Genomic DNA, 20,697 nt, shown 5'->3' with positions numbered 1-20,697 from the left:
CAATAATGCAGGAAACTGGTAGCATATACCAGTTTTTTATCGTACCACTGTAACTTTATATCTCAGCTCCTTCATCAGTTTTCCATAAGCTGATCACTTCATGAGGTACATTTGCAGCACCTTTTCAAAATGTCTTTTCTGCTTGATAAATATCTGTCATAAAGAAAACATGAGAAGAACTGATTACTATTCCCAAAGGCTTCAGATGATTGTTTCTCAGTGGTCCTACTTCATTCTACAACACAGTTATTTTTTATCAAGAATAAGATTACAGCTACTACATTTCCAGATGCATATCACTCAGCTTTGGCTTTTCTGCATGTGTTCATGTCCCATCTTCTCCCAGACTACAGTCTGGCAGCTGGTAACTCAGGGCCCCTACAGCTCACAGGAGCTTCCACTTATGTTCCAAGTAGGTGCTAAGAGAAGGTTAAAAAGCCATGTGGACAGAGTGGAGCTTCTGCCTGAACACATAGATGAGTGGGGTAAGGTAAGAGAATCAGCCATGAGAAGGGAGTGATTCAGGGTGGGAGCTTAGAATTTAGGTTTAGTGGTTACTGGAGTATTTAAGGTTAAGTTTGTGAGCAGGGTTTGGGATTAGTATTAGGAACAAAGAGAAAGTTTTAGGATTACGGATTAATCAGTGGAATTTAGGTTTAAGGAGCAGGGTGAGAGTTTTGAATTAGTGCATGATAAAGGAGGTTAGGGTTAGGGAGCAGTTATGAAATTTAGGGTTTAAGAAGCAATTTATGGATCTAGTTTTAAGAAGCAGTAGGGGGGTTAGGGTTGGGGAGACTGGGAATTTTAGGTTTAGGGAGAGATTGAGGATCTTATGGTTGGAGAATTTTAGGGAACAACCAGAGAGTTTATTTACATATCAGGAGTGCAGAGCAATCAGGGAATTTAGGTTTAGGAATCAACTGGGGAGCTTAGTGTTAGGAAACAGGAGAGTTAGTTTTGTGGAATGGCAGGGGTGTTTAGGGTTAATGACTGACTGAGAGATTTAGGTTTAGGGAGCAAAACAGAGATTCGTGACCAGGGGAAATTAGGTAATTTAAGTTTAAAGAGTGGGTGAGGAGTTTAGGGTCTGAAAGTATTGGGTTAGGAAGTGACTAATGTATTTAGGTTGAGGGAGTGATCAGGGAATTTTTGTATAAGGAGTAGCAGGATAGTTTAGGGTTAGGGTGTAAATGGGAAGTTTAAGATTTAAGAGAGACTGGGGAATTTAGGTTTGGGGAACAAACCAGGAATTTAAAGTTAGTGAACAAATGGGGACTTTATTGTTAGGTAGCAATTTGGGAATTTATGTTTTGAGAGTGCAATGATGTTTTACAGTTAGGGATAGGAAGCAAGTTTTCAATTTATTGTTGAGATTTCAGTGGGAGCTTTAGGTTTACAATTAGGGTTGCAAGAGGCCTATGCAGTTTACTAGAAATGGACTGTGAGAGGTCAATATAATTTAGTAAGATATGTCCACTTCAGCCTGGGCTGCTTCTGTTCCTTGCTATTGTCCTTGTTCTATCCTTGGATCACCTCCTTTTCTATCACTCCTAATGTGTTTCTTTGTTTCTGATTTCATGACTTGTGTATTTTTGGTCTTCTTTGTTCCTTCTTTTGCTATTCACAGCTTCATTTTTCCTCCCCTCTTGGTGTTCAAAAAATGTTTTGTTTTCTTTCATACTGGCATGCTGATGCCCAGTACTGTTCATTCTGCCTCCTTCACTCCTTTCTCTCAATGCAGATTCCATGACAATCAATTTCCAGAAGTAAGTTTCAATTACTAACTTCTTTGTGTATGTTGAGTTTTGCACAATGTATGCTCTTCTCCATTAAGCTGTGCATGTCCACCTTGTTATGCACTTGAAGCAATCTCATTTCCACTGTACAGTAATATGGCAGGATATAAACACTCCTGTACAGAGAATTGTTCTTGACAGTCATGCTTGACAAAGGATCACTTCCTTGACTGTACAGAATTTCAGGCACATGAGTACATGCCTTAGCTACCTTTCACTATCCAGATATCTTTTTCCCACTCTGTCAAAGCGAACTCTGTAACTGTATTTATGATCACTGGTAATGCAAATCTTTCCCATAACAATTCATTCACTTTTCCAGCTCCATTTCTGATATTGATTCCTGTACTCCAATGAATCCTAAATTACATTTTCTGGATTTGTTTCCCAGGTTATCCAGCTTCTTACTCTGTTTCATTATAAATATCTCCATTTTTCTTAATTTTACATTATTTTCCAGCATTGTCAGTGTAGCTATATCTTTCTCTCAGTCAGGCAGCTTTAGTTTTTTCTCAGTACTATTAGTTGATTTCTATTTGTTCCTTCAAATGTCAATGGGTCACTGCAATAGATATAAATCACTGGTAATGAGAGAAGAGACAAATTCCTTAAACATACCTTGGTGTGGTCCTGCTTTACAAAGCCAACAGGTCAACCACTTTTAGTAGGTCACAGTGGTGGGTTTATTTGCCTGCTAACTGAAGAAATCTACATTTTTCTTTTAATTTCCACCAATTTGAAATTTTTGCTTATTAGCACCTGACTAAAGAGTTAAAAGGGGGAAACTCATATTTGATTTTGGGGAAGAGAATGTTTATTCCAATTGCCCTAAAAGCATTTGGTGTTAGTAGTTGAGAGAGTCAGTATTATATAAATCAATGCAATATACTTTTTAATGACTTTAGTAACAATTTAATAAAAATGAAAACAAGTTACTACTAGGAAATAGAACTTCTGGATTACCAACATTTGCCAAAATAAGGAGTAAATGCATTTCACCTCCATTTTTTTCTTTCAAGAAAAAAATGAGATTTTATTGATATAAGAAGGAATCATTTGTAAGTTAACTATGTTTTAGATGCAATTAAACAAGTTAGTAAAGTTTTTTTGTGATATGAATATTACATTGTTGTCTATATATTGAACAAACAGAAGTGTCTCACAGAGATGACAACATTTTTACAAATACAAAGAGACAATGAATTTGTCAGTTGTTGAGCCTTTAAGGACTCCTGCATGAGTTAATTAATATTGATACCTGTAAGTCATTAAATCTTGTTATCTCAAGGGCAATCTTATAACATTATGACTAATTGGTGGGAAGAATTTTTGTATGGAGGCTTGATGGCATAAAAAAAATCTTACTAGCTTTCAACATCTTTCCAACTCTGTTCCAGTCACATATCCATACTTCCTCCCTAAACTGTCCATACTTCACAACAAACCTATTTAATGATGCATCTCAACTTCATCCCAAATATAAACTGATTAATTCAATTTCAACTCAAATCAAAATAAAATTCTCTCCAAAAAACAAGAATCAATAATACCCCTATATACTAAAATCCTCCTAGGAGGAGACATTCACACCAATCCTGGCCCCATCTATCATCACCAACATCAAGACAACTCCCTTCCACACACTACTCTAACCCCACATCAGTCAACACCCCACCCTGGTAATTTAACTTTTGCTGCCATAAATATTAGAAGCATAATAAGTAAGACTAGTGAATTACATGCCTGGATTACTGAACACAAGCCTGATATTCTCACTATAACTGAAACTCTAACTCTCCTACATCTAGCATGAAGTCATGTGGTTTCACTCAACTAATTAATAGCCCCACACATTATAGCAAGACATACAGTTCCTTATTAGACTGAATCCTAGTATCAGACCTTAACAAATTCACCCCTACAGGCACAACGTCAGGCTCTCTAAGCGACCATTTCCCAATATATAAAAACAGACATCCACTTTAACAGCATATTTATAAAAGAACATGCAACCTCTCCAAGTTTAATCAGAAATATTCATTACTACTCTATCATTTATTAACTGTAGCATCCTAAAAACCCTCCCCTTAGATGACGATGCAAATTCATTTACTACAAATTTTGCTAAAAGCCTTGAACCTCCTTGAAGGAAGAGACTAAAAACAAATAATGCAATCTGGCTATCCAGAAACAGTAGACTGCTACTGCAAGACACAGAAAAACCATGAAAAGAATGGCAAAAATATAAACCACTGCAATATCTCACAAACTTCAGAATGCTCTGCAACCGTACCAAGAAGAAAAAAAACGAAGGCAAAAATTATCTGTAACAGCAGTCAGGACAATAGTCAACATAACCTTAAACTATTCTGATCAGGTATTAAAGAAATCTGATATCCTGGCCCAAATTTCAATCCTAACCCCTCTCCCAATAACTCACCACTCAAAACTGCAATAAAATTCAACTCTTATTTCATATACAGTATGCTGCCTCTAGCCAAGGACTCCCCAGAATCTAATCCAAACTCTGCCCAACAGCTACATGACTCCACTTCCACTTTCACCTTCAAACCTGTGTCCCCATGTTGTATAAAACTAGTAACTAAAACCGTGTTCGTTTTCAGATGATGACCTTCCAAGTCAGTACCTTAAAAAAACAGGTAATAAGCATTGCCTATCCTTATCAATCCTTATAAATCAATCAATCCAGGAATCCCACATTCTTTCTCTCTGAAAAAAAATATATCCCTCTACACAAAGTAGGAAATTCAACAAACATCACTAACTTTAGATCTATAGAAATCTTATCCTCTACCCAAAATACCTGAACAATGTAACCAAAAAACAGCTGCTAAACTACATCCTTCTATCCCCACACTACATGGCTTCAGTCCCTTCCATAGTACTAGCACTGCACTTCTAACTTATATAGATACTGTCAGTAAAGCTAGAGATAAAGGCGAACTAGTCTGCTCCTTATTTCTAGACTTGTCTATAGCCTTCAATACAGTTTGTCACAGATAACTTCTATTTCAAACATCCTTACTACGTCCATCTCAGCCCACACATCTTTGGTTCAAATGCTACTTGTCCAACAGGCATCAGTCAGTAAAAACCCTCTCTCCATATCTCACAGTCACCAACAGAGTATGACAAGGATCTGTCCTTGGACCCCTCCTCTTTAACTTTCTCCCCAGCACTCTCAATGCATCCACACAACAGGCCTCCCTAATATAATGCTTAGATTACTACATACTCATATGCACATCAGACAGTCTGGCACATCTCCAAAAATTACTCAGGCATCTCAAACTGCATTGAAACATGGCTTTGTAACTCACAACTCATGCTCACCTCCCCAAAAAAAAGACTTATTTTTCCCCAAATCCCTCTCTCATGAAAAAATAACATTTAAAATCCTTTCTCTTAATTATACAATCACTGAAGTAATTTCCCATAGCAAATTATTAGGGATGATAGCGGATAGTAATCTTAAATTCTGACCTATATATGCAAAATTGCACTTTAAAAAAAATCACAAAAAACTAGGGATGCTTTATATAGCCAAAACCTTTCTCACCAATGCATTTAAAACTGCACTTGTCACCACTTACCTCTTCCACTTATTACTTTATGTTGCACCCATCCTTACTAACCTCCAAGCATCACAAGACTTGAACAATGCTATAATAAAGTGGCTAATTCTGCAGCAAATACCCCTTTCATAACCCACCACTAAAAAGTTTAAATTGGTTTGAACTGCACCATCATCTAATATATACACAGCTTTTCATCACCTATACAGTTATCTAGTATCCATCTGTTTATCCAGCACTAAACACCATTTTAGACAACTAAGTCCCCACTCAGTCATTGCTAACCAATGACCAAAAACTCCTCTTTGTCTACAAACCTATCAAATATGTTGGCCATGATCTGTACTTGTACAATGTTGCTAATGCCTAGAACTCCATACCTGTAGAAATCATGGCAATACCCTCCCTCCAGTCCTTTAAAAATATTTTGAAAGACTTCCTATCCAAAATCTGGCTCTGTTCTTCTTCAACCCCATGATAAGCCATATTTGTAAATATAAAGAAGTACTTATTCATACCTTATACCTCCTTATTCCCCCTTCTTCACTCACGTCCTTAGAGCAACCAATTTTGCTCATCTGACTCCCTGTCTAAATATGCCATAAGCCTTTTTTTTCTCCCACTTCATATTGCAGTTCATGTTTGTATTATGTTAACTTACCTTTAACATTTGTAAGTTGACTAAAATTTCTCTAAATATTAAATCAAGTTGTATATATTCTCAACCAATGCATTCACATTTTGTCTAATTTGGTATAAGTAAACTGTAGATGTGTTTATATTATTTCTGAAGTCTGAACATTTTTGTTCTTAAAAATGTTTTTATAATACTTCAGAACTCTTTTCTCCCCAGGCCTCAGCTGAAAATGTGTACCCAGATGAACTTAATAGTAATCAAATGACAATAAAATGAATAATCAATAATATTTCTACCATGAAATAAGACAGTATCAGTAGACCATTCCATGTCAAGTTAATGGAGTCGATATGTAGGACATCTTCTAAGAGGTATTCTTATAACCTGACTAAAATCTACATCGTAGTGTTGTGGACTATACTTCCTTGGTATTTGGACTGAAAATACAGAAGGAATAATGACTGCTAGCTGTGTTTATTGTTATTTGAACTAAATTTGTGGAGAAGGGGCACAATGATTCTTTCTTCCCATAAGGTGGGTGCCCACCTTCCATTTGGTAGTTCTTCAGTAGCTTTAGCAGGCAGGCAGACTAAACTGATTATATAGTCAGTGGCATACCTATATGCAGATCATTTCCCTTTTATGCTCAAAATAACCTATGCTGTTTGGTTATAGATCAGACTTACCCATCCCATGGTCAATAATTATATGTTACCCATAATGAGACTAACTAGGTTCATAACATAGATAATTTGATCTGAACCATGCATGGGATAAAGCATTTAGGAGCCGCCTCTGTCCATTAGTAGTACACGGGGAGTCCTGGATTAAAATTTTCTGTTTCCCATACATAGATTTAAGTTACACATGAATATGAACAAGGATGAACATTGCTCTATGTGGATGGGATGTCTGTTCCACAACAGCAATATCCTCTACGAGATATACCTGTTCCCTGCAAACCATTCTATTGATGTTGCAGAAGAGTTTTAAATTCCTAGAAATTGTTCATTCACTCATTTATTCATCCATCAATTCATTCATTCAATGATTTTCTGTCTTATCCAGTTCACTACCATTCTCAAATATATATTTTCTGAGCTGAAAATATTCCCCCCAGACTGCTTACAATTTGCTTGTTCATCACATCATAACATGTTAAAGATTGCCTCTATTGTATAATTGTATAATTTAGTAATTATGGCTACCTATCAACCGTCCTCTCTTGATGTATTTTACATTTATTTGACTTGTGGTGCAAAAAGGTTGTGCTGAGTAACTTGCCATGTTTTGATTTAAAGCCAGGCGTATGTGACTTAACCACACTCTTGGTCATAACAAATTAAAATATGGATGCCCATGTATTTATGAAAAGAATGTGTTTCCCCTGGTAGATATACTTAAAGCACTGTTGAATAATTTCAATAATTTCAATTTCAACTTCAATAAGCGTTTAACGTTAAATGTATTTTGGATGGTTATCGCATTTATTAAACTTTGGATTTATTCTGTGGCTGACCGGTGTTGGGCATCTCCTTTCAACAGTGCTTTAAGTGTTTCTTGATTGGTTTTTGCACTGTTTCTTCTATTATTCGTCCCCTAGTAGATATCTTATATTTATTAAATTGAATGGCAAGTGATGTCAAAACCTCACAAAACAGTTGTTATACTAGCTTAGCAGTTTTTGTCCTAAACTTTATCTACCTCTTTACTTGCCTGTATAAGTAAACTTTCCCCAAACCCCCATATTTCCCCTCACTGAGTACACCTGAAAACTAATAAGAAAGTGTCCCAACAGTTTCCTATTAATTGAAGCTGAGCTTGAATATGGACTAGGATGAACTTTGCTGTATGTAAACACACAAAGAAACAATGCCATACTTTTAATAGCTATTATTGAATGTGTACAAGTACACGTGTGTTTAAAGGAGTCTGCATATTGCTGAATAGAAATATGAAAACAAGCAGTATCAACAAAAATTGACACTGTGATGTCTGAAAGGGTCCCAAAAACATTGAGATTAGAATACCAATCAGACTGCCGCTATGAAATGTCAATCATCAATGATACTGAATTTAAGTTAGGAACAAATACAGAGTGTGTTCAGCAGTTAGCATGACTATACTGCTAAAGCATTAGGGTTTAGTGGCACTGAACAGAGAACTTCTGGTTGGCATATTCTAACTATAGAATGGAAGAATTTGATCAAAAGCTGCTAAAGAGAACATTAAAAACATTGTTCAGTAATTTTGCTGTGGAGAAACTTGGAATGGTAAAGCAAATTCAAAGTGCAACCAATGAATGCATGCTTACAAAATCAGTAAATCAGTCACACTGTGACAGAGGCATCTTGAATGCCATACTCCAAGCCACAACAATGATTCCCTGCATCACTGTGTTAATTTATTTACAAGCTCAGAGGCTAATGAAGTATCATTTACTGTGGGATGCAGTCTGATATAGTTTAATTGTGGATAACACAAAATCACTAATTGTGATTTAGGACTGAAGCTTGCCTAGTTCATTCACTACAGAAAATGATGATGCTCTGGAACCTATAGCAGGAAACCAGTACTAAAGGTCAGTTGCAGTTGGACAGCAAGAGATGGAGCAGGAAATAGTGTCAACTGTGATGCACTCAATGTTGTGGGCTGATAGGCCAGTGAGTTCCTGTCTGAAGGAACAGCAGATGATACAGGATGCAGCTGAAGAGAATTATATCAAAGGAAGACATTCTGGAACTTTCTGTAGAATGCCCACAGAAAACAGAGTTTAATTAATGTGCCCTCAGTTTAGAAGAAAATGATCTAAGGAAGAGTTGCTTGATTTATAGAGCTGGATGGACATACTAAGCTCAATGAAAGAAATAGATTAGATTAAGTAAAATAAGACCCAAAATGCTAGAGGTCTAATAAAATAGATGAACATAGTAATCAAGTAACAGAAATTCATGTGTATAACAGAAGTAAATAGACTATATTACTGTGCAGTCAAATTAACTACCAAACATTAGCGGACCGGAGTTCCGCTGTGGCGACCCCTAACTGGGATAAGCCAAAAGACACAACAACAACTGTGCAGTCAAATTAATGACAAATAAAGTCTTACCACAAAAACACAGATCATAAGGGAAAGTAAGGGAAGTAATAAAATGCCATCATGGAAACACTGAGCAGAGAAAACTATAAAGCAATTAAGACAAGAAGTGTCACTGTTACAAGATTATAGAACAGGGGGATAGATCAACAAAAATACTTAGAAAAATAGACATGATAAATACAATTTACAATATCAGGACACACCAGGATTAGTCATGCACTATTGCAAATAATAAACTACAAATATCACAACAGGCACAAAAACTTAGAAGATATGCAGAGAAATGTAAAGGAAAAGTACAAAATAAGCAATTTATTGATGGCCCAAAAAGTTTTATAGAGAACCGAGAAACAAAGCAAAAGGATTAGAAACACCACCAAAAAAGAAAAAAAAATATATATATACTCTAAGTAATTTATAGTACAATGTTTTAGTTTTTAATATAGCCAATCAGGCTTGATCGACAGCAGTTTGGTTTTGTCAAGTGTATAGCCTGTCCACTGCACCTTGTTAAGTAAACACATACACACACACACACACACACACACACACACACACACACACACACACACACACACACACACACACACACACACACAAAATATCAGTTATTATTTACCCTGATCAGCACACATTCCTCAGTTCACAATCTACTGAGTTTCAGCATTTTAATCATTTGAAATGTTTAGCAAGATGCATCCCAAATGGTGCTTTGTACTCAATAATTTTCCTAACATATGAGGAGTATAAGGGAGTGAGTACCTCTTTAGACCTTCATGATACTCCTTTGACAATTAGTCGGGCTAAATCAAAGGATTTTCTGACAACTGTTTTACATTGATCAGGCCCTCTGCCTTCACACACAGCCTGTACACACAGTTTAATAACAATGTATGCTATTTTCATTTAGACTACTAGATGCCCTCCTAAATATAAGGTAATATGGATAATATGAATAAATACCATTTTGGCATTCTGTCGACACAGTGCACCTAAATCTGACCTAGGCATTAGACACTATCATCCATGCTAGCAAAATTAGTAAACTTAATGCATTGCAACTACTGTATATCTCTATTTAGTAAGATGGATAGCAAACTGGTTAAAAGAACACACATAATCAGGATAGCAAGTGCCTCATCAGAAAGTATGAAAATGACAGTGATATTCCATAGGGTTCACTGCTGGTAGCTCTTTTCTTTTGCATTTATTTCTCTGGTCTCCAGAACTTGGGCCAAGATCTCAAGCTAACCAAGTTTGCAGATGAAGCATTGTCAAGTTCCCCTGCTTTGCACAGGCCCTTCAACAAGAACTAACCCTCATAAATACATATTGTACTAAAATGGGTTCAAATAAAATGCCATATTGCCTCATTTGGTAGAAAATCTGTTTCTTATGCATACAACATAACAATACCTAACTTAAAAATGTGAATGTTGTTAGAGGCCTTGCAACATGGGTTGATAATCATGTAATGGCAGTAGCCAGAAGGTCCTACTACTTTGCACAGCTGATTTTCAAATGAATATCATCCAGATCTAATGAGGTTATTGTTCCCTTATATTCAACATGGATTATCAAATTATTGAATATAATGCCCCTAACATATCCAACAATTAGAAAGACCCCCCCCACCCCAGAGGTTCCTTACTAAGAAGATCACTTGCTTAACAACGCAAAGGTACCAGACAAGATATTCAGTATCTTATTGACTCCTAAAATTAGATCTATGCCTTGTCTTGTGTTCCATCAGGGACCTGGTCATCTTCAATCTCCTGTGTCTCCACAAGACAAATAATCCCATAAACAGCAGAGCCAATGATCTGAATCTTCACCAGCAGATGAATAAAACACAAAGGAAATAAAGGTCCATTACTGCCTTCTACACCTCTGAAATTGACCTGCTTATTAAGCAATGTGGTACCCTGTCTTCCTTCAGATATAACTTGGATAATTTGATGGCTATTCACAAAATCATTCTGCACTTGACTGGCCTGTACCTTCTTGAAAGAGGAGCTACAGCCTAACTGTAGGTGTTGACAAGGCATCAATGGCCACAAGGCTTAATTCCCTTGCATTTTTTGTAACTTTATGATTATGTCTCCTAATGCATCCTACAACTTGCTACAGTCCTTCATTAAGTTATCTGTAAGAATGTTATCACTTAAATTCTTATCCATCAAAATGACCACATCTTTATGTTTCCACATATTAAGTTTCTGGATTGATAACATATTTTAACTTTCACCCATCCAAAGGATTTGTTATCTTATCCTTTAATCATAGTTTGAAATAACCCACTCATTTAAATTATTAAGGAACAGCTGCAAACTTTTATTGCTTTTTCAATGATCACTGATTTACCAATTTTGAGATCATCTACATAAAACAGTAGAAAACTTCTCATGGGCTTTCCCAAATCATCAGATATACCTTTCAAAGATAAGAACTGAGGTGTGATACTTATTTATAACCTACTCATATCCAATATGTCAATCAAGAGGTAGTCAACTACTCAGCCACTGTGGTGGCATAAAGGGATAAAGCCCTGACTATGGCCCAGTTGACTAGGATTCAATTGGCAGCTAAGGTAACTGACAGAGAGGGATGGGTGTACCTGCCCCAGATAAGAGGGCATTTGGCAATGATACTTCCTCCGGGAAGACATGGTCCGAACAGGGGAGTTGCACTTGAACATAATTGATGAGTGCAGGAGGTGGGGAATGGAGTAAGTAGGGCATATAAAGAACCCCTCACTCAGGACAGATGCAAAAATGGCCAAGGTTCTAGAATGCCCTTAAGATCTACAACTAGCCCAGACAATACTAGAGTAAGTCCAGGAGGGTAAGAGATAAGCTGGTAGGCCCAGTGAAGTCATGAGGCATTGGAAGATTAGGTTGGTTAAATAATATCCCAAGGAGGACAAAAATAATTAGTGAACTATTCTACTGAAGGTACTAAAAAGGTTAATAGATAAGACAAGTTTTTTCTGTAGTGCTTTAATCACATTGGCCACAAAAAGGCTGTTTGCATGTTATTATAGATCTACGTTTGTGATAATATATGTTATAGTGGGTAATGATTTCAAGTGACGGGATCCGCTAAAGTGTCCTGAAATAAGAAGACAGAATGACAGAAAAAACATATATATATATATATATATATATATATATATATATATATATATCTATATATATATATATATATATATATATATATAAAAATCTGCGATGGTCATTTCTCAGAATATTCCCTTTTCTCTGAGGTTTGGCAATTTTGGATTTAATATATATATGTTCAGGGGTATGGGACTGTGCAGGGGGACTTATCCTTCAAAAAATAAGTTTAAAGGAGTTTAATAATACTGAAAAGGAGAAAAGTGATCTTCCAAATTCGCTCTCCTCTAGGATTTTCCGTTTTTTTTTTTTTTTTTTCTGGCATGTCATTTTGAATGCTGGCATTTCAGTAGGGGGCTATAATAGTGTCTAACTGTCCTTTATTCTTCCAATACTTTCTGTAATGCTACCTTTTCTTTCTATAATTTTTCATTTTTTGATAACAGACAGGCTATAACATTCCAGATACTAAGGTGTTCCCTTTTTTTTTTTTTTTATAAACAGATTTCACAATAGATATCCTCCAATCGTCTGGAATTTCTAGTCTTTCTTAGCTTTACTCCCAAATGATCAAATCTTTCAAAATATTTAGGTCTTTGTCAATCTATTACTTCCAAGATTTTTATATCCATTTTTGACTTGCATACTAGTAAGATCTTTGTTACTGAAATTCATTGATTTGAAGAAATTCTTTTCCACTACAGTTTTGACTTTATTTCATACCTACAAATACTTTACTAAAATGATTTCAAATACATCTGCTATTTCCTCCTTATTCACTTAGTGCTCTGATATCAAAGCTGATAATTTCCACGGATTCCATCTTATTCATTTTTTGTATAATCTAGTTGACAAATGATCTTTTACTCTCTATTGTGTCTTCCAGTTCTGGTCATATTCTTTACAGTCTAACTGAACACCTTTTCAATATGAACTCCTCAGCAATGCGAACCTGGTCACAATAAAGGAGATCTTCAATAATTTGAAAAAACGATGTAGGCATAAACACAGCAATACTTTATTACACTAAAAGCGTCCCCAGAGTAATACACTCCATTTGAAACAGCACATAAGTTAGCACAAAAATTGTAGATCATGGATTAAGCGCTTACGTCTCCGTTCGGAGACTTCATCAGAATCCTTTTCAATATGCCTAATCAGCTTATTATTAACCTTTTTTATATCTTTCACTTATAGCTATTTTCCTGCTCAGCTTCATGCTATTCAAGTACTATTCTATTGAAAAAAAAACATAATTTTCTTTTAACTGTAACTGACAAAATCTTACTTTTTTAGTATCTCCCATATATAATATGCGTCTTTATCCATATAGGTATCCATATAGGTAAGATCCTGTGATATTTGATTTAAATATCGATTTCCTTTCTTGCAATCAGTAACAAGAACATACTTCCTTACCTACCTCCTGGACTTCAGGGATATTTGGTCTGTAAAGCTATTCTCAGCTCTCATGACTAGAAGGTCAATAGCTGGCAATGACAGACAAAGTTTATAATCTTGATTTACAGCTTTCTCAGGGATACATACTATATCAAAAAAATATTTATTTCCCTTGATGGCCTAGTTATAACTTTCTTAAATGACTTTTAGGTATTGTGTAATGATCGTGTTTAAAAAAAATGGATTTGTATTTCTCCCTAGTTAGTCTGAGGTAAGTTTAAGGAACCCTGATTTATGCTTGTTTGTAAATCATTTGAGTACAGGAAGCACATAATGTGTTGCAGCTGTAATTTTTTGGTCGCGAAATCCCAACAATACAGATTAATTTACTCTTCATGTTTATACAAAGATCAATGTAATCTATACATATAATCTATACAGATATCAGTATTTTTTACAGATAACTGGTTGAAATTCTACATATTTTTTGCTATGATATTGCCTTTCTTAGCATCATAAAGCATTTACGATGCTGTGGTGCCGTTTCCTGTTTCATTAATGCACCCATATTAAGTCATTTTCCAGTTTCTGCTGGTAAATCGGTACCATGGGTTATTATCAGATCCTTTACTAATAATACATTCTTAATGATACTTTCAACATTAGATTGTAGAAGCACCCGTGTATATGTTTCACATTTTTTTCATTTTGTTCTCTTTTCTGATGAAAAACCTGTTTCCATTCAAATGATTAGAGGAAAATGATTTATCTGAAGATTACAGAGAAGAAAAAAAATACGAATAAGCAGAGACAGAATGGAAAACTAGATGGCAGAGAAAAGAAAAAGAAAGAAACACTTAGAAAATTGTTGGGGCAAAGAGTTAAAGCAAAAGAAGGCCAGATCGAAAAAAAGACTGGATAATACAGGGGGGGGGGCTAGACAAGAGGAAAAGAGTGAAAGGAAATGAGAGAGAATTCAGTACAACAATTCTAGAGAAGCAGACATCAGGACAGATGTAAACTCTGATTCAAAAACTGGGAAATACAGAAAAACGGGACAGAGATCGACAGTTTTGCTGTAGGTCACCTCCGACTTATAGATGGTAAGGTGAAGATTTGTGACAGTATATGTATCATACTACAAGGAGTATACAAAGATGGCTTCACCTGTTTTGCTTCCATTTTTAGAGGAAATGTATGCTTTGGATTGTTAAAATAAAACAACCTTCTGATTGACTATTTAGACTGAGCATCTACATGATTGACACATTTGAGATGTGGATCATAAATATTCGCTAGAAACTTGTCAATATTAAATAAAAGTAAAAAAAAAAAAACAAAAACAAAAAATAATTCACTGGAAGGTTATCCTCTGATGTACTGAAGTACAGGAATGATATCAGTGGGAAGCTTCAGAATCAAAGATTATATATTGCTTTCTCTTCTTAGAGGATCATAGGTGATTACTAGGCTAATGACCACAAGGGTCATTTTTAAGCCTAGCCATACTCCCTGATGTATCTGTCAAGTGTTGATACCCTAGGGTTATTTTAAGGAGTATATGGGGGCTTGGGCATGAGTAGTCAAGCATTTCTAGGCTGCCTCTGTCTAATAGAAACATAGGTGCCAGACTAGAGGTAAATTTTTGATTCCCCATCCACTGGTCCAAGTTACATTTGAATTAGGTTAGGAAAGAGTTCTGCTTAACATAGACGGGAAGCCTGTTCCAGAGAAAGGATAGTCCCTGAGACACCTACTTGCCCCTCCAACATCTCGTATTTATGTTGTAGACACGGTTAAATCTCTATAATAGGTAATTCTGATGATATTTGCTTTATTAATGTGCAACAGGTCCATCAGAGATGCTTTGAAGACCAGGCTTAGATAACCTTTCAGCAGTCTTTACAAGAGCAAGTACAGAATAGGGCTTTCAGGCAGCCCATGTAGGACATGTTGTTTGTGCCCTGTATTCTTTTTGAGAGGAACCATTGTGGACACTCCATTTGTTGCATTTGTCTGTCAAGTACATGCTAAAGTGGGTGTTGTGCTCAATGACTGGTTTGATAAGAGCTGCATACAGCAGAACAATGTAATGACATTTTTGGACCCAGATGTTATGCTGTTGTTTATAAGTGGTGTGACATTCAATTATTTTCTTAGTGCCCTAGACACATGGTGGTCAAAGGCTGGGTTACTGTTTACATATGTTCCCAAATCCCTGACCACTTGTCCACTCTTAAGGGTATATTATCAATGTGGTAGATTGCAGGAGCAGGTCAAGGTAGGCAGTTTGCTCTTTTGCCCTCACCTATTGCTTTGGCAACCTTCACAAAGAAGTAAACCTGGTTGAGTAAACATAAACTGCTCTTGACAAAACTAGACTAGGTGTCTGAATGTTTTCTATGTCATTATTTATCATTTCCAAGATACTTCTTTCCATGACTTTGCATACAAGAGTACTCAGAATTATGGGTCAGACAGATACAGTTAAATAGTGATACTAATCATCATATACAGTTAAATAATTACACAACCGCTGATATGATTTTGAAAATCTGTAAATATTTGCTTTTATTGGACCTGTATTGGGGATAATTATCATCACCATCATCTTCATCATCAGGATTACTTTCTTATTGCACAATTTCTCAGTGAATTGATTTAGCACTCATATTTATTATGCAGTTTACACTGGTTTGTGATAAATGAGATGCTGAGCTCATGACTATGTACGTGTGTATCTAGTTTGCTAGTTCATATTTATATCATTTGTTCTTGTTCATGTCAATACTGCTTATGTTTGATGATGCCATTTGGTCCATGACATGACTGAAAATTGTCCTGTGTTAAAGATCAATTCATTTACCTGATCAACAAGAAAAATAAATAAGAAAATTAGGTCATCCTACAGTTAACTGGATGAAATAAATAACTGCTGGGCAAAGATATAGAAATTAAGAGAAACTTATGGAAAGTATTAATCCTGAGTACAGTCATGCATGACATCGTATTACAGAGAATCACTTCCAAAGGATGAGATGGATCAATCCTTTCAATGTAGTACTGAGTATCACACAGTAGAACCCAGCACCTATGTACATGGTAGTGACTGCCTAATTATACAGTAGTAGTTGTCATCATGCGGTTTGGTGAATGGACTTCTGAGACAAATAGAGTTGTAGTAACCAATAAACAAGGCAGATGCATAAAAAGAACATCTAAATGCTGGTATAGCCACTGTGACCCCTCTTTAATTGATACAGGGCCTGTGAAAAGGCACTTCTTTGTGAAAATACTGGGGTCAAGACTGAAATAGGAGGAAGGGAAAGTTAAGTTACTTGCTTGTTTCTGCCCTCACACTCCACATTACGGTGGTCATTTTTAAACTGAATTGAAAATTACAACATGCTTGGTGAGACTACTGAGGTTAAGATTGCTGTGGGAGACATGGAAAGTAAAGCTACCTGGAAAGTGCATCCATCATCCCCCACATCAAGGTGACCATTTTTTCAAGACCATTGTGAATTGCAAGGTACATGAAGATTTACTTTGTTCGACACAGCCTTTTCAAGACTGCGCTAAAATTCCACTTAAATTTGCACTGGCTTTGTCCTTGTACTAATCCAGACTAGCACCCCCACCCTTACCCCCCACCTAGACTGTTAACCCAACTATACTACCGCCACTACTAACCACAGTCAGAAATAGCTAGTTGTCTTTACATACAATAACATCTTGGCTGACAACTTTGTTACTAATATTATAAATGACAAGAAACTATCTTACCTTGCAACATTTACTGTATATACTATTGATAATCAATATCTTGTTATTGTATTAAAGCCAACAACCTGTAATGTTGTTTACTATTGCTGCAACTTTGTATCTCTATTTATCATGTACATGATGTGGAGCTTTTCTCCCCAGGCATCGGTTGAAAAAGGACCTGTGTCCAGTCGGAATTTCCCGGTAAACAAATGTAAATAAATAAATAAATAAAATAAATAAATAACTAAGCTAAAAGAATATTTACAATGAAAGGGACTATACCTTATGGAATAGATGCCTGCCACCTTTAAAGAGTCTATATTGTTAGGTGTACTTTATTATTTTAACTACTAAGCTTTGTTGCATGTGCAAGAGTGATATCAGTAGTGACTTTCTTTAGCTCATTTGCCAATATCCAGTTATGGAGCTCCTTTGTGGATTCTCCTGTCTGAAGTGTGCTTATTTATTTTTCACATCACTCCTACTAATAGTTGCTTCCTGTGATTTTGGCAAACTTCTGCAGTGTTTATGATAGTGGATGTTACAGAAGCATGCTGTTGCTTATTTGGGCTGTATGCATTCCTGCTAGAGGTTTTTATGTGGTGAACTGCTTATGTACATGCTGACTGGCTTGCACTGGTGGGAGTTGCACAAGCATTAGGAGGGCTGCATTGCACTGCAGGTAAATGTTATTATCTTGCAGCTGAGAACTACTTATGCACAAGATTATTTGTGTATGCTGAGGCATTGGTGGCCCTCTCTATTCTCCTCTCTTTCCCCCATGTCTATGCCACCTCAGATGGTTTTACTTTTATACCCTCAGTGGCACATCCTCCAATCCACTATTTATCAAAACTTTTTAGAGCTATGCTTCATTAAAAAGAAGCCTGCCTTCCTAAGACGGCTTTGTAGATAACTCACAAAAACTGATACTGAAAGTCACATTAACACCTCCACCTAGTGTATGCAGGAAAGTCACACTTACAAATCTACCTAGTGTATGCATGAAAGTCACACTTACACCTCCACCTAGTGTATGCATGAAAGTCACACTTACACCTCCACCTAGTGCATGCATGAAAGTCACACTTACACCTCCACCTAGTGTATGCATGAAAGTCACACTTACACCTCCACCTAGTGTATGCTGGAAAGTCACACTTACACCTCCACCTAGTGTATGCATGAAAGTTACATTTACACCTCCACCTAGTGCATGCATGAAAGTCACACTTACACCTCCACCTAGTGCATGCATGAAAGTCACACTTACACCTCTACCTAGTGTATGCAGGAAAGTCACACTTACACCTCCACCTAGTATATGCAGGAAAGTCACACTTACACATCCACCTAGTGTAAGCGTGAAAGCCACACTTAGACATCTACCTAGTGTATGCATTTATGGTTGATGCACACCACCAGTTAACATTCTTCCTAGTTTGTAAAGGCTTTTACTTTAAACTAACATAACCCTTTCTAAATACTGACCTATATTATTATACTAGACAGTAGACTAATTAAATAAACTGATTCATGCCAATCCAGTTCCCATATGGTGACTAAATTACAAAGCAAGACTTTTCAACCTACTCAATAACAATTACGCATTTTTTACAAACTAAAAATATTTTTACTAAATTGTCTGAATAGAATTCTAGCAATTATTGCAATGACTTTTATACTTTATAAAGTGATGTATAACTTAATCCAGGAAAACTCACTCCTCCAAGTTTTACTATCTATATTACTATACCTATGTTCCCTCAAAAAATCCCTTTATCATTAGGGCCTAAATACCTGCAGGTATAGCAACACATTAGCTCTTATAGGAACACTGTTAGCTCAGTAAAATCCTAAAGTCATGTGAATTACAGAATTTAGGCTATTGAATGACACGTGGATTCTTTCTTGAACCTTAGCAAAGTACAAATCTATTTTAAAATAACAGGCCAGGGTCTAGACAACGAGATGGGTTACTGATATTGCTAGATAAATCATGCCACCTTTCACCAAGACTTTTTGCAAAAAGTTAACACTGAGGCTGATATGGACTCAAACTGGATTCTGATCATGATTCTCTTTGGTAAATCAGATAAAGTATTAATCTCATCAATCTTATACTCCCAAAGTTCTGTAACAAGCCTGAATGATCTTGTGATATACTGACATGACATGCTAAAATGCACAAAGAAATTATAGATGGGGACACTTACTTACACTGGAATAATTACATAACTGTATGCCTCAGTAGAATGCTTACATCTTTCAATTTGGCCTAAGTGGTCAAGAAGGGACTAGACAACAAAGCAATGGTATTACAAATGCTATTTTAATTGTAGTGATGACCAATGTCCTTGTGCAAATTCAGTTACTGATGGTTCTCTCCAACTCTCTAAGTGATCACAACCCAATAATCTCAACATAGGTCACTCAACACTTGTAAACTATTTCCAGTATATCTAAATATGAGTATATAGAGCTGACCATAATACGTAATAGTTTGGATCCAAGTTTTCAATGCTACCAACCCCACCTTTGCTCTTGATGAACTAATCAGTACACTTTCCTCAGCAAACAGCAACTTTTTTTCTATAAGTTAAAAGACTTAGTGAAAAATTACTTCATAGCCAACACCAGATTTATGATAACAAATAAAAATAGGCTATTACCTAGAGAGCTTGAAGGATGGAAACAAGATTGAATGGATTCAATCAAACTAGCAGTTTGCCAAGTCTTAACAAAAGAAATCAGGGTTAATATAAACAAAGCCAAGGTTTTATAACAGAGGATCAGCATAAATACATTTAAAAACTCCTGCCTCTTCTGGAAGAGGAAAAGAAACAGCCATATCTAAATTATTCTCAAAGAAAGGTCCTAGAAATCATATCTGTATTGTAAGTCCTTAAACAGTGTCAGGTAGAACAGAATTAAACCACTCGACCCAGGTATTAACATCTCTCCTAATTATTGACCACAACCTCCACAAAAAAAAAAAAAAATTGCTTTAATTTCCTTCTTTCCATTCATGGCAAATATTAAGAAACAGATTAAGAAAAATTTTGACAACCTTCAACTGTGCTTCAATTCTAAACATCACAAAATACACTCACTTGTATATAATAAACTAGGAAGTTACATTTTATGCAGACTATTAACGCATATCTTTAATGCATCCCTATGCTCAAAACTTGTTCCATAACAATTCAAGTGAACAACTAGTCATCCTTTACCAAAAGCCCCACATCCAAAACATTTAATGGTCATTGGCCTACAATTAAAA

The sequence above is a fragment of the Protopterus annectens genome, chromosome 3.part1 (assembly GCF_019279795.1).
Source record: "Protopterus annectens isolate FY-2018-M chromosome 3.part1, PAN1.0, whole genome shotgun sequence".
NCBI lineage: Eukaryota > Metazoa > Chordata > Ceratodontiformes > Protopteridae > Protopterus > Protopterus annectens.
This window is presented reverse-complemented; position numbering follows the sequence as displayed.